Source organism: Drosophila biarmipes, unplaced genomic scaffold (assembly GCF_025231255.1).
Source record: "Drosophila biarmipes strain raj3 unplaced genomic scaffold, RU_DBia_V1.1 ptg000078l, whole genome shotgun sequence".
NCBI lineage: Eukaryota > Metazoa > Arthropoda > Insecta > Diptera > Drosophilidae > Drosophila > Drosophila biarmipes.
This window is the reverse complement of record NW_026114562.1, coordinates 12,501-26,117: the sequence shown is the minus strand read 5'-3', so window position 1 is coordinate 26,117 and position 13,617 is coordinate 12,501. Positions and strand designations below refer to the sequence as shown.

Sequence of the window (13,617 nt, the reverse complement as noted above, 5' to 3'; positions counted from 1 at the left end):
TCATTTGATCTATATTAGATCATATACATTTTGGCAATTCATATTTTATTTGTATTACTATAATGTATTTATTATAATATAAACAAATATTTTATTAACGGTAAGGATATACAATAATAATTTAATATTATTATTTTAATAATTCGATTTGCTTGTTCGAATTTTTATTTGTTTGCTTTGGCTGCTTATTATTTCTCTCATATGTATTAAATACAATATATAATTTTAATATTTGCATTATTTCGATTTGCTTGTTCGAAATTTTATTTGATCTATATTAGATCTCATATACATTTTGGCAATTCATATTTTATTTGTATTATTATAATGTATTTATTATAATATAAACAAATATTTTATTAACGGTAAGGATATACAATAATAATTTAATATTATTATTTTAATAATTCGATTTGCTTGTTCGAATTTTTATTTGTTTGCTTTGGCTGCTTATTAATTTCTCTCATATGTATTAAATACAATATATAATTTTAATATTTGCATTATTTCGATTTGCTTGTTCGAAATTTCATTTGATCTATAATAGATCTCATATACATTTTGGCAATTCATATTTTATTTGTAATACTATAATGTATTTATTATAATATAAACAAATATTTTATTAACGGTAAGGATATTAAAACATTAATGATCCTTCCGCAGGTTCACCTACGGAAACCTTGTTACGACTTTTACTTCCTCTAAATAATCAAGTTCGGTCAACTTTTGCGAAACAACCGTAACACGCAAGGCGTCACAGTGATCACGTCCGGAGACCTCACTAAATAATTCAATCGGTAGTAGCGACGGGCGGTGTGTACAAAGGGCAGGGACGTAATCAATGCGAGTTAATGACTCACACTTACTGGGAATTCCAAGTTCATGTGAACAGTTTCAGTTCACAATCCCAAGCATGAAAGTGGTTCAGCGGTTTACCCGGACCTCTCGGTCTAGGAAATACACGTTGATACTTTCATTGTAGCGCGCGTGCAGCCCAGGACATCTAAGGGCATCACAGACCTGTTATTGCTCAATCTCATTATTGCTAGACGCAATTTGTCCATTTAAGAAGCTAGTGTCCTTATAATGGGACAAACCAACAGGTACGGCTCCACTTATATAAACACATTCAAACACAATAAACATTTTACTGCCACCATGAATGAAGGCTATATAAGCTTCAACACCATAATCCTGAAGATATCTATTTAATATATTTGAGTCTCGTTCGTTATCGGAATTAACCAGACAAATCACTCCACGAACTAAGAACGGCCATGCACCACCACCCATAGATTCGAGAAAGAGCTATCAATCTGTCTTACACACTTATGTTCGGACCTGGTAAGTTTTCCCGTGTTGAGTCAAATTAAGCCGCAGGCTCCACTCCTGGTGGTGCCCTTCCGTCAATTCCTTTAAGTTTCAGCTTTGCAACCATACTTCCCCCGGAGCCCAAAAGCTTTGGTTTCCCGGGAAGCGACTGAGAGAGCCATAAAAGTAGCTACACCCAATTGCTAGCTGGCATCGTTTATGGTTAGAACTAGGGCGGTATCTGATCGCCTTCGAACCTCTAACTTTCGTTCTTGATTAATGAAAACATCTTTGGCAAATGCTTTCGCTTAAGTTAGTCTTACGACGGTCCAAGAATTTCACCTCTCGCGTCGTAATACTAATGCCCCCAAACTGCTTCTATTAATCATTACCTCTTGATCTGAAAACCAATGAAAGCAGAACAGAGGTCTTATTTCATTATCCCATGCACAGAATATTCAGGCATTTGAAGCCTGCTTTAAGCACTCTAATTTGTTCAAAGTAATTGTACCGGCCCACAATAACACTCGTTTAAGAGCACTAATGCAGGTTTTTAAATAGGAGGAACATATGAAAAAATACAAGTATCTAAGCACATGTAAGAACTCCACCGGTAATACGCTTACATACATAAAGGTATAGTACTAACCACAATTGTAAGTTGTACTACCCGTATGAAGCACAAGTTCAACTACGAACGTTTTAACCGCAACAACTTTAATATACGCTATTGGAGCTGGAATTACCGCGGCTGCTGGCACCAGACTTGCCCTCCAATTGGTCCTTGTTAAAGGATTTAAAGTGTACTCATTCCAATTACAGGGCCTCGGATATGAGTCCTGTATTGTTATTTTTCGTCACTACCTCCCCGAGCTGGGAGTGGGTAATTTACGCGCCTGCTGCCTTCCTTAGATGTGGTAGCCGTTTCTCAGGCTCCCTCTCCGGAATCGAACCCTGATTCCCCGTTACCCGTTGCAACCATGGTAGTCCTAGATACTACCATCAAAAGTTGATAGGGCAGACATTTGAAAGATCTGTCGTCGGTACAAGACCATACGATCTGCATGTTATCTAGAGTTCAACCAATATAACGATCTTGCGATCGCTTGGTTTTAGCCTAATAAAAGCACATGTTCCATAAGGTTCATGTTTTAATTGCATGTATTAGCTCTAGAATTACCACAGTTATCCAAGTAACTGTTAACGATCTAAGGAACCATAACTGATATAATGAGCCTTTTGCGGTTTCACTTTTAATTCGTGTGTACTTAGACATGCATGGCTTAATCTTTGAGACAAGCATATAACTACTGGCAGGATCAACCAGAATAATGTTTTTATTCATATTTCATTCATATTTTTTGAATAGAAATTAGCAATATATATGTTGTTATAGATTTTATTTCTATCGAATACGGCCATTTTTATATAGCATTCGTATACGTTTGTTTTCCAATTTATACTTGTTTCGCCACTAATAATAACAAGTTTTTATTGATGTCAAAAAGAATCATATTCTTTATAAACACAATATTTATTTTTCATATATTTTCTTTATATATGCACATTTCATTCTAAAATATCATTTTTGTTCGACATACATAATATATTGTATCCACACATGTACAATTTTTGTTTAACCAATATAAGATATTGAGTTAATCATTTGTATTTTGACGATAAATTTAAAATTTATCTATATATATCCATATAAGTCTCTGGTAATATATAAAATAGAACCGAGTGTATATATATAATTATTACTACTATATTTATTTCTTAAATAATATATACTTATATATTATTTATATATATACTCTTTATTATATATTATATAATTTCTTAAATAACTCTCTTAATAGCTATTTTTTATTATCAACAATATAAGTTGATATTAATATTGAAAATGTATTCATAATTACATTTTTATATTTCTTTGGTAGACTTTTATGTACTATTATTATTTAATAATACACATATAATATAAATCATGTTAGCCTACCTCCTAAAATTAACGATAAAATTCGGAAACAATTTGTTATTCTATGTACAATAGAAACTTGGCCTTTGTTTCAACGTTATTATCTTTGGGCTTAAAATATTAACCGCGGAGCCAAGTCTCGTATTCAAATAAATGAATAAAGAAACAAATTTGACGGATAATATCTTCTCTACTGACATATGTCAATAGCAGACGGCCGGCCCATTGACCATCCTATAGTAGTTTTTGGACACGCTGTCTCCCATTCGGGTATATTCAATTTACTTTGCCACTCACCCATATAGTGTTCTCTTATATAATAAGACAACGCACTTTTATATTCATTATATGGATATATTGCCTTCCTCATATTTGCCACACCACCTATAGTAGTTTTTGGACACGCTGTCTCCCATTCGGGTATATTCAATTTACTTTGCCACTCACCCATATAGTGTTCTCTTATATAATAAGAAAACGCACTTTTATTTTCATTATATGGATATATTGCCTTCCTCATATTTGCCACACCACCTATAGTAGTTTTTGGACACGCTGTCTCCCATTCGGGTATATTCAATTTACTTTGCCACTCACCCATATAGTGTTCTCTTATATAATAAGAAAACGCACTTTTATTTTCATTATATGGATATATTGCCTTCCTCATATTTGCCACACCACCTATAGTAGTTTTTGGACACGCTGTCTCCCATTCGGGTATATTCAATTCTCTTTGCCACTCACCCTTATAGTATTCTCTTATTTAATAAGAATACTAAAATACTTCTCATATTATAGATGTAATCTATTAACTTCTCAATATCCATACGGTTTATGTATGGTATTGACAAAATCCTATGCATTTGCATAAGATTTATTTTGCCACAATTTATAGTACTAGTGCCGCCCTCACTAGGTATAAATATCTCATTTCGCTAGTAGTGTATGGGCAAATTCTACTAGCTATTCTCATAAATATGTCACTTATATGCCATATCTATACAATTCATGCACTTTTATATGTATATTTGCTATATTATACATTATTATGCCTTATAGGTATTATACCTATAAGCCACATCCATACGATTGCTTAATATAAATATATGTATAATTTTTTATACATATTTTTTTTTTATTTATGTATGGTTTTTTATTCATATCCATATACTGTATTCACTTTTATATGGATATGATTGGCGTTTTATATAGTATTGACAAAATCATAAGTTTGACCAATACGAGGAGAGGTCCGCCAACGACCACCTCCCTATAGGTGTTTTTGGACACGCTGTCTCCCATTCGACTGCTTACTATACTAGGGGCTACCCGCTCCGTATGATATTCTCTCATATAACAAGAGAATGCAAGAAATATTCGTATTTTATGAATATAATCCATTTATTTTTCAATATCCATACGTTTTACTTAGTTTTTTGTACGGTATTGACAAAATCCTATGCATTTGCATAATATTTATTTTGCCACAATTTATAGTACTAGTGCCGCCCTCACTAGGTATAAATATCTCATTTCGCTAGTAGTGTATGGGGAAATTCTACTAGCTATTCTCATAAATATGTCACTTATATGCCATATCTATACAATTCATGCACTTTTATATGTATATTTGCTATATTATACATTATTATGCCTTATAGGTATTATACCTATAAGCCACATCCATACGATTGCTTAATATAAATATATGTATAATTTTTTATACATATTTTTTTTTTATTTTTGTATGGTTTTTTATTCATATCCATATACTGTATTCAATTTTATATGGATATGATTGGCGTTTTATATAGTATTGACAAAATCATAAGTTTGACCAATACGAGGAGAGGTCCGCCAACGACCACCTCCCTATAGGTGTTTTTGGACACGCTGTCTCCCATTCGACTGCTTACTATACTAGGGGCTACCCGCTCCGTATGATATTCTCTCATATAACAAGAGAATGCAAGAAATATTCGTATTTTATGAATATAATCCATTTATTTTTCAATATCCATACGTTTTACTTAGTTTTTTGTACGGTATTGACAAAATCCTATGCATTTGCATAAGATTTATTTTGCCACAATTTATAGTACTAGTGCCGCCCTCACTAGGTATAAATATCTCATTTCGCTAGTAGTGTATGGGCAAATTCTACTAGCTATTCTCATAAATATGTCACTTATATGCCATATCTATACAATTCATGCACTTTTATATGTATATTTGCTATATTATACATTATTATGCCTTATAGGTATTATACCTATAAGCCACATCCATACGATTGCTTAATATAAATATATGTATAATTTTTTATACATATTTTTTTTTATTTATGTATGGTTTTTTATTCATATCCATATACTGTATTCACTTTTATATGGATATGATTGGCGTTTTATATAGTATTGACAAAATCATAAGTTTGACCAATACGAGGAGAGGTCCGCCAACGACCACCTCCCTATAGGTGTTTTTGGACACGCTGTCTCCCATTCGACTGCTTACTATACTAGGGGCTACCCGCTCCGTATGATATTCTCTCATATAACAAGAGAATGCAAGAAATATTCGTATTTTATGAATATAATCCATTTATTTTTCAATATCCATACGTTTTACTTAGTTTTTTGTACGGTATTGACAAAATCCTATGCATTTGCATAAGATTTATTTTGCCACAATTTATAGTACTAGTGCCGCCCTCACTAGGTATAAATATCTCATTTCGCTAGTAGTGTATGGGCAAATTCTACTAGCTATTCTCATAAATATGTCACTTATATGCCATATCTATACAATTCATGCACTTTTATATGTATATTTGCTATATTATACATTATTATGCCTTATAGGTATTATACCTATAAGCCACATCCATACGATTGCTTAATATAAATATATGTATAATTTTTTATACATATTTTTTTTTATTTATGTATGGTTTTTTATTCATATCCATATACTGTATTCACTTTTATATGGATATGATTGGCGTTTTATATAGTATTGACAAAATCATAAGTTTGACCAATACGAGGAGAGGTCCGCCAACGACCACCTCCCTATAGGTGTTTTTGGACACGCTGTCTCCCATTCGACTGCTTACTATACTAGGGGCTGCCCGCTCCGTATGATATTCTCTCGTATAACAAGAGAATGCAAGAAATATTCGTATTTTATGAATATAATCCATTTATTTTTCAATATCCATACGTTTTACTTAGTTTTTTGTACGGTATTGACAAAATCCTATGCATTTGCATAAGATTTATTTTGCCACAATTTATAGTACTAGTGCCGCCCTCACTAGGTATAAATATCTCATTTCGCTAGTAGTGTATGGGCAAATTCTACTAGCTATTCTCATAAATGCCTTCTTTATGCCATATCTATACAATTTATGCACTTTTATATGTATATTTGCTAATATTATACATTATTATGCCTTATAGGTATTATACCTATAAGCCATATACATACGATTTCATTTTTTTATTTATATATGGTTTTGTATTTATAACCATATACCGTATTTACTTTTATAAGGATATGATTGGCGTTTTATATAGTATTGACAAAATTATAAGTTTGACAAACACTTTTTTAAGTCTTTTAGTTAAAATTGTCATTTTTAATTGACTATCTAAACACTAGATATATTTGCACATGGAGCAAAGAGTATAAAAATTGGTCGCGTCACTAATAATATCGCGATACATTTTTACTACCATCAAAATACCACATACGTTTATATGTCCTCTTTATTTAATTTGGTTTCTAAACCTCAGGAATAGTTTTAATTATATGTGCGCTCTAAGTTGAATGAATTTCTTGAATCTCTTTACTTGAATTTCTAAGACTTAAAAATATTTATAAATAGATGTCCTATTGCATAATATTTTTTTATCGCTTCACTTATAAAATAACGATCCTGCCTTTCTACCTTTGAATAAACATTCATATAAACATGGAGAAAAAAACGTTCGCGTCACTAACAGTATGTGACGATAAAATTTTGCTAACATTAAAAGGAACATATTTTTATATGTCAACTCTTAGTTGAATTGGTCTATTGCTTAAGATTCTAGACCTTAGGAATATTTTTATATTATATGTTTGCCAATCTTCGCGTCACTAAAAAGATGACGATTCATATTGTTATTATTAGATGGTCGAGTTGTACTTATATTGATATGTTAATCAAATTGGTCTCTTACTTGAAAATCTAGACCTTAGGAATATTTTTATATTATATGTTTGCCAATCTTCGCGTCACTAATAAGATGACGATTCATATTGTTATTATTAGATGGTCGAGTTGTACTTATATTGATATGTTAATCAAATTGGTCTCTTACTTGAAAATCTAGACCTTAGGAATATTTGTATATTATATGTTTGCCAATCTTCGCGTCAGTAATAAGATGACGATTCATATTGTTATTATTAGATGGTCGAGTTGTACTTATATTGATATGTTAATCAAATTGGTCTCTTACTTGAAAATCTAGACCTTAGGAATATTTTTATATTATATGTTTGCCAATCTTCGCGTCACTAATAAGATGACGATTCATATTGTTATTATTAGATGGTCGAGTTGTACTTATATTGATATGTTAATCAAATTGGTCTCTTACTTGAAAATCTAGACCTTAGGAATATTTTTATATTATATGTTTGCCAATCTTCGCGTCACTAATAAGATGACGATTCATATTGTTATTATTAGATGGTCGAGTTGTACTTATATTGATATGTTAATCAAATTGGTCTCTTACTTGAAAATCTAGACCTTAGGAATATTTTTATATTATATGTTTGCCAATCTTCGCGTCACTAATAAGATGACGATTCATATTGTTATTATTAGATGGTCGAGTTGTACTTATATTGATATGTTAATCAAATTGGTCTCTTACTTGAAAATCTAGACCTTAGGAATATTTTTATATTATATGTTTGCCAATCTTCGCGTCACTAATAAGATGACGATTCATATTGTTATTATTAGATGGTCGAGTTGTACTTATATTGATATGTTAATCAAATTGGTCTCTTACTTGAAAATCTAGACCTTAGGAATATTTTTATATTATATGTTTGCCAATCTTCGCGTCACTAATAAGATGACGATTCATATTATTATTAGATGGTCGAGTTGTACTTATATTGATATGTTAATCAAATTGGTCTCTTACTTGAAAATCTAGACCTTAGGAATATTTTTATATTATATGTTTGCCAATCTTCGCGTCACTAATAAGATGACGATTCATATTGTTATTATTAGATGGTCGAGTTGTACTTATATTGATATGTTAATCAAATTGGTCTCTTACTTGAAAATCTAGACCTTAGGAATATTTTTATATTATATGTTTGCCAATCTTCGCGTCACTAATAAGATGACGATTCATATTGTTATTATTAGATGGTCGAGTTGTACTTATATTGATATGTTAATCAAATTGGTCTCTTACTTGAAAATCTAGACCTTAGGAATATTTTTATATTATATGTTTGCCAATCTTCGCGTCACTAATAAGATGACGATTCATATTGTTATTATTAGATGGTCGAGTTGTACTTATATTGATATGTTAATCAAATTGGTCTCTTACTTGAAAATCTAGACCTTAGGAATATTTTTATATTATATGTTTGCCAATCTTCGCGTCACTAATAAGATGACGATTCATATTGTTATTATTAGATGGTCGAGTTGTACTTATATTGATATGTTAATCAAATTGGTCTCTTACTTGAAAATCTAGACCTTAGGAATGTAATATATAAAGGATTAAAAATTCGCCACAAAGCCAAGCAAACAATCAATGCATACAAATAGATTGTTGGTTGAACTTTATATAAGAAGTTCAACACAACAAATAAATTATGCAATTTTATTATCGAATCATCAAGCAAAGGATAAGCTTCAGTGGATCGCAGTATGGCAGCTGCTCAACCACTTACAACACCTTGCCTGTTACAAAAGTCGTTTACAATTGATTCTAGGCTTTGTCATTGTATTAAATAATGCTTTTATATGTAACTAGCGCGGCATCAGGTGATCAAAGATCCTCCCAATTTACTATGTTACAAATTACATTGGCATCACATCCATTGTCGTTTAAAAAGTAAATTATAAACTTTAAATGGTTTAGAAGCCATACAATGCAAATTGCCCCTTATTTATCATTGCAGTCCAGCACGGATACGACCTTAGAGGCGTTCAGGCATAATCCAACGGACGTAGCGTCATACCACTGTTCGCTCGAACAAGTATTGTGCCATTGGTCCGTACCTGCGGTTCCTCTCGTACTACGCAGGAATGCTGTCGCAACAACGTTTTGTCATTAGTAGGGTAAAACTAACCTGTCTCACGACGGTCTAAACCCAGCTCACGTTCCCTTGCATGGGTGAACAATCCAACGCTTGGTGAATTTTGCTTCACAATGATAGGAAGAGCCGACATCGAAGGATCAAAAAGCGACGTCGCTATGAACGCTTGGCCGCCACAAGCCAGTTATCCCTATGGTAACTTTTCTGACACCTCTTGTTAAAAACTCTTTAAACCAAAAGGATCGATAGGCCGAGCTTTTGCTGTCCCTGTGTGTACTGAACACCGAGATCAAGTCAGCATTTGCCCTTTTGCTCTATGTGTGGTTTCTGTCCGCACTGAGCTGGCCTTGGGACACCTCCGTTATTATTTGAGAGATGTACCGCCCCAGTCAAACTCCCTACCTGGCAATGTCCTTGAATTGGATCATACCTGAGTAATTGGAGTTATACCAAATTTTCAAATCAAAAATACATAAATGCACCGTTTTATTAAAGAATTTGTTTGCGAATATATAACAAACTCGTGATACTTTGATCAAGAAGCTTGCATCAAAACCCAATACCATAAGATATAATAAATATATCCGTATAATGGCTAGGAAATGATACACGTTCCATTTAATCAAGTAAGTAAGGAAACAATAAGAGTAGTGGTATTTCATTGGCGATACCAAACCGAGGTCTAATATCTCCCACTTATTCTACACCTCTTATGTCTCCTTACACTGCCAGATTAGAGTCAAGCTCAAAAGGGTCTTCTTTCCCCGCTAATTATTCCAAGCCCGTTCCCTTGGCTGTGGTTTCGCTAGATAGTAGATAGGGACAGTAGGAATCTCGTTAATCCATTCATGCGCGTCACTAATTAGATGACGAGGCATTTGGCTACCTTAAGAGAGTCATAGTTACTCCCGCCGTTGACCCGCGCTTACTTGAATTTCTTCACTTTGACATTCAGAGCACTGGGCAGAAATCACATTGTGTCAACACCCGCTAGGGCCATCACAATGCTTTGTTTTAATTAGACAGTCGGATTCCCCAAGTCCGTGCCAGTTCTGAATTGATTGTTAATTGATAATCGTTATAATTAATAAGAACTAATTGGTTTAACCCAATTAGTATTCTTAAAAATTTTAGCAAGAAAGTTCCACAATTGGCTACGTAACTAAACTATCCGGGGAACAAGTAACTAACATAAATGCTAGAAACTCTATTTACCCAGAACGAGCACATAAACCATGTTATTGTTTCCCAATCAAGCCCGACTATCTCAATCTTCAGAGCCAATCCTTATCCCGAAGTTACGGATCTAATTTGCCGACTTCCCTTACCTACATTATTCTATCGACTAGAGACTCTTCACCTTGGAGACCAGCTGCGGATATTGGTACGGCCTGTTGAGAAGTTTGCGTGTCCCCACCATAAATTTTCAAGGTCCGAGGAGAAAATATCGACACAACAGTATATGTCATGCTCTTCTAGCCCATCTACCATATCTCTCTGCGAAAGACTTCCATGGTAGTACGGCTATAAAACAGAAAAGAAAACTCTTCCGATATCTCTCGACGGCTTCTTTATGGTCGTTCCTGTTGCCAGGATGAGCACGAGGCCCATATTTAATAACAAACGGATACTCAACAGGTTACGGAATTGGAACCGTATTCCCTTTCGTTCAAAATTATTCAAGTATATTAATTTAGCTAGATTTTATATAATATATATATTTGTTTGGCATTTGTATTTTACTTGAAAATTTTCGGCTTTCGCCTTGAACTTAGGACCGACTAACTCGTGATCAACCACTGTTCACACGAAACCCTTCTCCACTTCAGTCCTCCAAGGTCTCATTCGATTATTTGCTACTACCACCAAGATCTGTACCAATGGCAGCTCCATGCAGGCTTACGCCAAACACTTCTACGCATACCATTGTACCTTCCTACTCACTAAAGTTTCAAAATTTATATTACAAGTAATATAAATCATCTACTTTAGCGGTAATGTATAGGTATACAACTTAAGCGCCATCCATTTTAAGGGCTAGTTGCTTCGGCAGGTGAGTTGTTACACACTCCTTAGCGGATTTCGACTTCCATGATCACCGTCCTGCTGTTTTAAGCAACCAACGCCTTTCATGGTATCTGCATGAGTTGTTAATTTGGGCACCGTAACATTACGTTTGGTTCATCCCACAGCGCCAGTTCTGCTTACCAAAAGTGGCCCACTGGGCACATTATATCATAACCTTGAACTTCATATCAAGAAAGTTAAGGTTCTTACCCATTTAAAGTTTGAGAATAGGTTAAGATCGTTTCGACCCTAAGGCCTCTAATCATTCGCTTTACCAGATAAGATTATTTTATATAATATTAAAATGCACCAGCTATCCTGAGGGAAACTTCGGAAGGAACCAGCTACTAGATGGTTCGATTGGTCTTTCGCCCCTATACTCAATTCTGACAATCGATTTGCACGTCAGAACTGTTTCGGTCTTCCATCAGGGTTTCCCCTGACTTCAACCTGATCAAGTATAGTTCACCATCTTTCGGGTCACAGCATATATGCTCAAGGTACGTTCCAGTTAGAGGCATAAATAATATAAATATCATTATACATAACTATATAGAACGCCCCGGGATTGTGTTAATTAGCTATAAATAGTTAAAAAACTAATCCCATTATTAGTCAAGTTAATTACGCTATTAGGTTTATATCCCAATAACTTGCACATATGTTAGACTCCTTGGTCCGTGTTTCAAGACGGGTCCCGAAGGTATCCTGAATCTTTCGCATTGTTAATCCTACAAGTGCATATAATAAACACAAAAATCAATGATAATTATGCCATTATATAATTCCGAAAAATTAACGCACTGTATTCATATAAATCTATCAGCACTTTATCAAATTAATAACATTTATTCTGTGTTAAAATGCAAGCAAATTAATTTGAATAAACTATAAGTTATATTTTATGATAAATTTGGTATGCTAATAGATTACAATGTCCTTATATGGAAAAAATGCACACTATTATCATAATATTGTTTAAATATTACAATTCTAATGATGAATTTTCCATAACGGATATTCAGGTTCATCGGGCTTAACCTCTAAGCAGTTTCACGTACTGTTTAACTCTCTATTCAGAGTTCTTTTCAACTTTCCCTCACGGTACTTGTTTACTATCGGTCTCATGGTTATATTTAGTTTTAGATGGAGTTTACCACCCACTTAGTGCTGCACTATCAAGCAACACGACTCTTTGGAAACATCATCTAGTAATCATTAACGTTATACGGGCCTGGCACCCTCTATGGGTAAATGGCCTCATTTAAGAAGGACTTAAATCGTTAATTTCTCATACTAGAATATTGACGCTCCATACACTGCATCTCACATTTGCCATATAGACAAAGTGACTTAGTGCTGAACTGATTTCTTTTCGCTCGCCGCTACTAAGAAAATCCTTGTTAGTTTCTTTTCCTCCCCTAATTAATATGCTTAAATTCAGGGGGTAGTCCCATATGAGTTGAGGTTGTGTATAACTTTTATATGCAATTAATTCTTTATATATAATGATAAAACATTTTATTAAATTCGTTATATTAATAATATCTGTATATAAATGGCATTTGTTTGATTTAACGAATCAACGAAGAACAATAATATTGTCAACGGTTTTCTATTTTCTAATCATTAATAAGAGACAATTCTAGATAAATTTTTATGCTAGACATTTCTCAGTATCATTTGATTGAAAAAGAAAATATTTCTCTTCGTTTTTTCACATTCAAATTATTTACTAATGTGAGATAATGTTTTTCATATATTTTTTAATATTATGAATAAAATAATTAAATTATTATTATCCAATAATATACCATATGCTTATAAAATTTCATTATAAAATTTGTATAAGCAACTTAATTAGCATAGTCTTACAACCCTCAACCATATGTAGT

The 13,617-nt window shown here is 33.1% G+C and overlaps 2 non-coding genes and 1 pseudogene across 2 annotated transcripts; all 3 read right to left on the bottom strand.

Moving 5' to 3' along the window:
* Positions 1-649: 649 nt before the first annotated feature.
* LOC127012432 (small subunit ribosomal RNA) lies at positions 650-2,644 on the bottom strand. The gene has a single exon (XR_007765923.1). It is a non-coding gene; the product is annotated as a small subunit ribosomal RNA (ribosomal RNA).
* Positions 2,645-9,222: 6,578 nt separating this feature from the next.
* On the bottom strand, positions 9,223-13,193 carry LOC127012425 (large subunit ribosomal RNA). The gene has a single exon (XR_007765917.1). It is a non-coding gene; the product is annotated as a large subunit ribosomal RNA (ribosomal RNA).
* A 403-nt stretch (positions 13,194-13,596) lies between these two features.
* Positions 13,597-13,617, bottom strand: part of LOC127012431 (5.8S ribosomal RNA) — a 181-nt pseudogene continuing 160 nt past the window's right edge.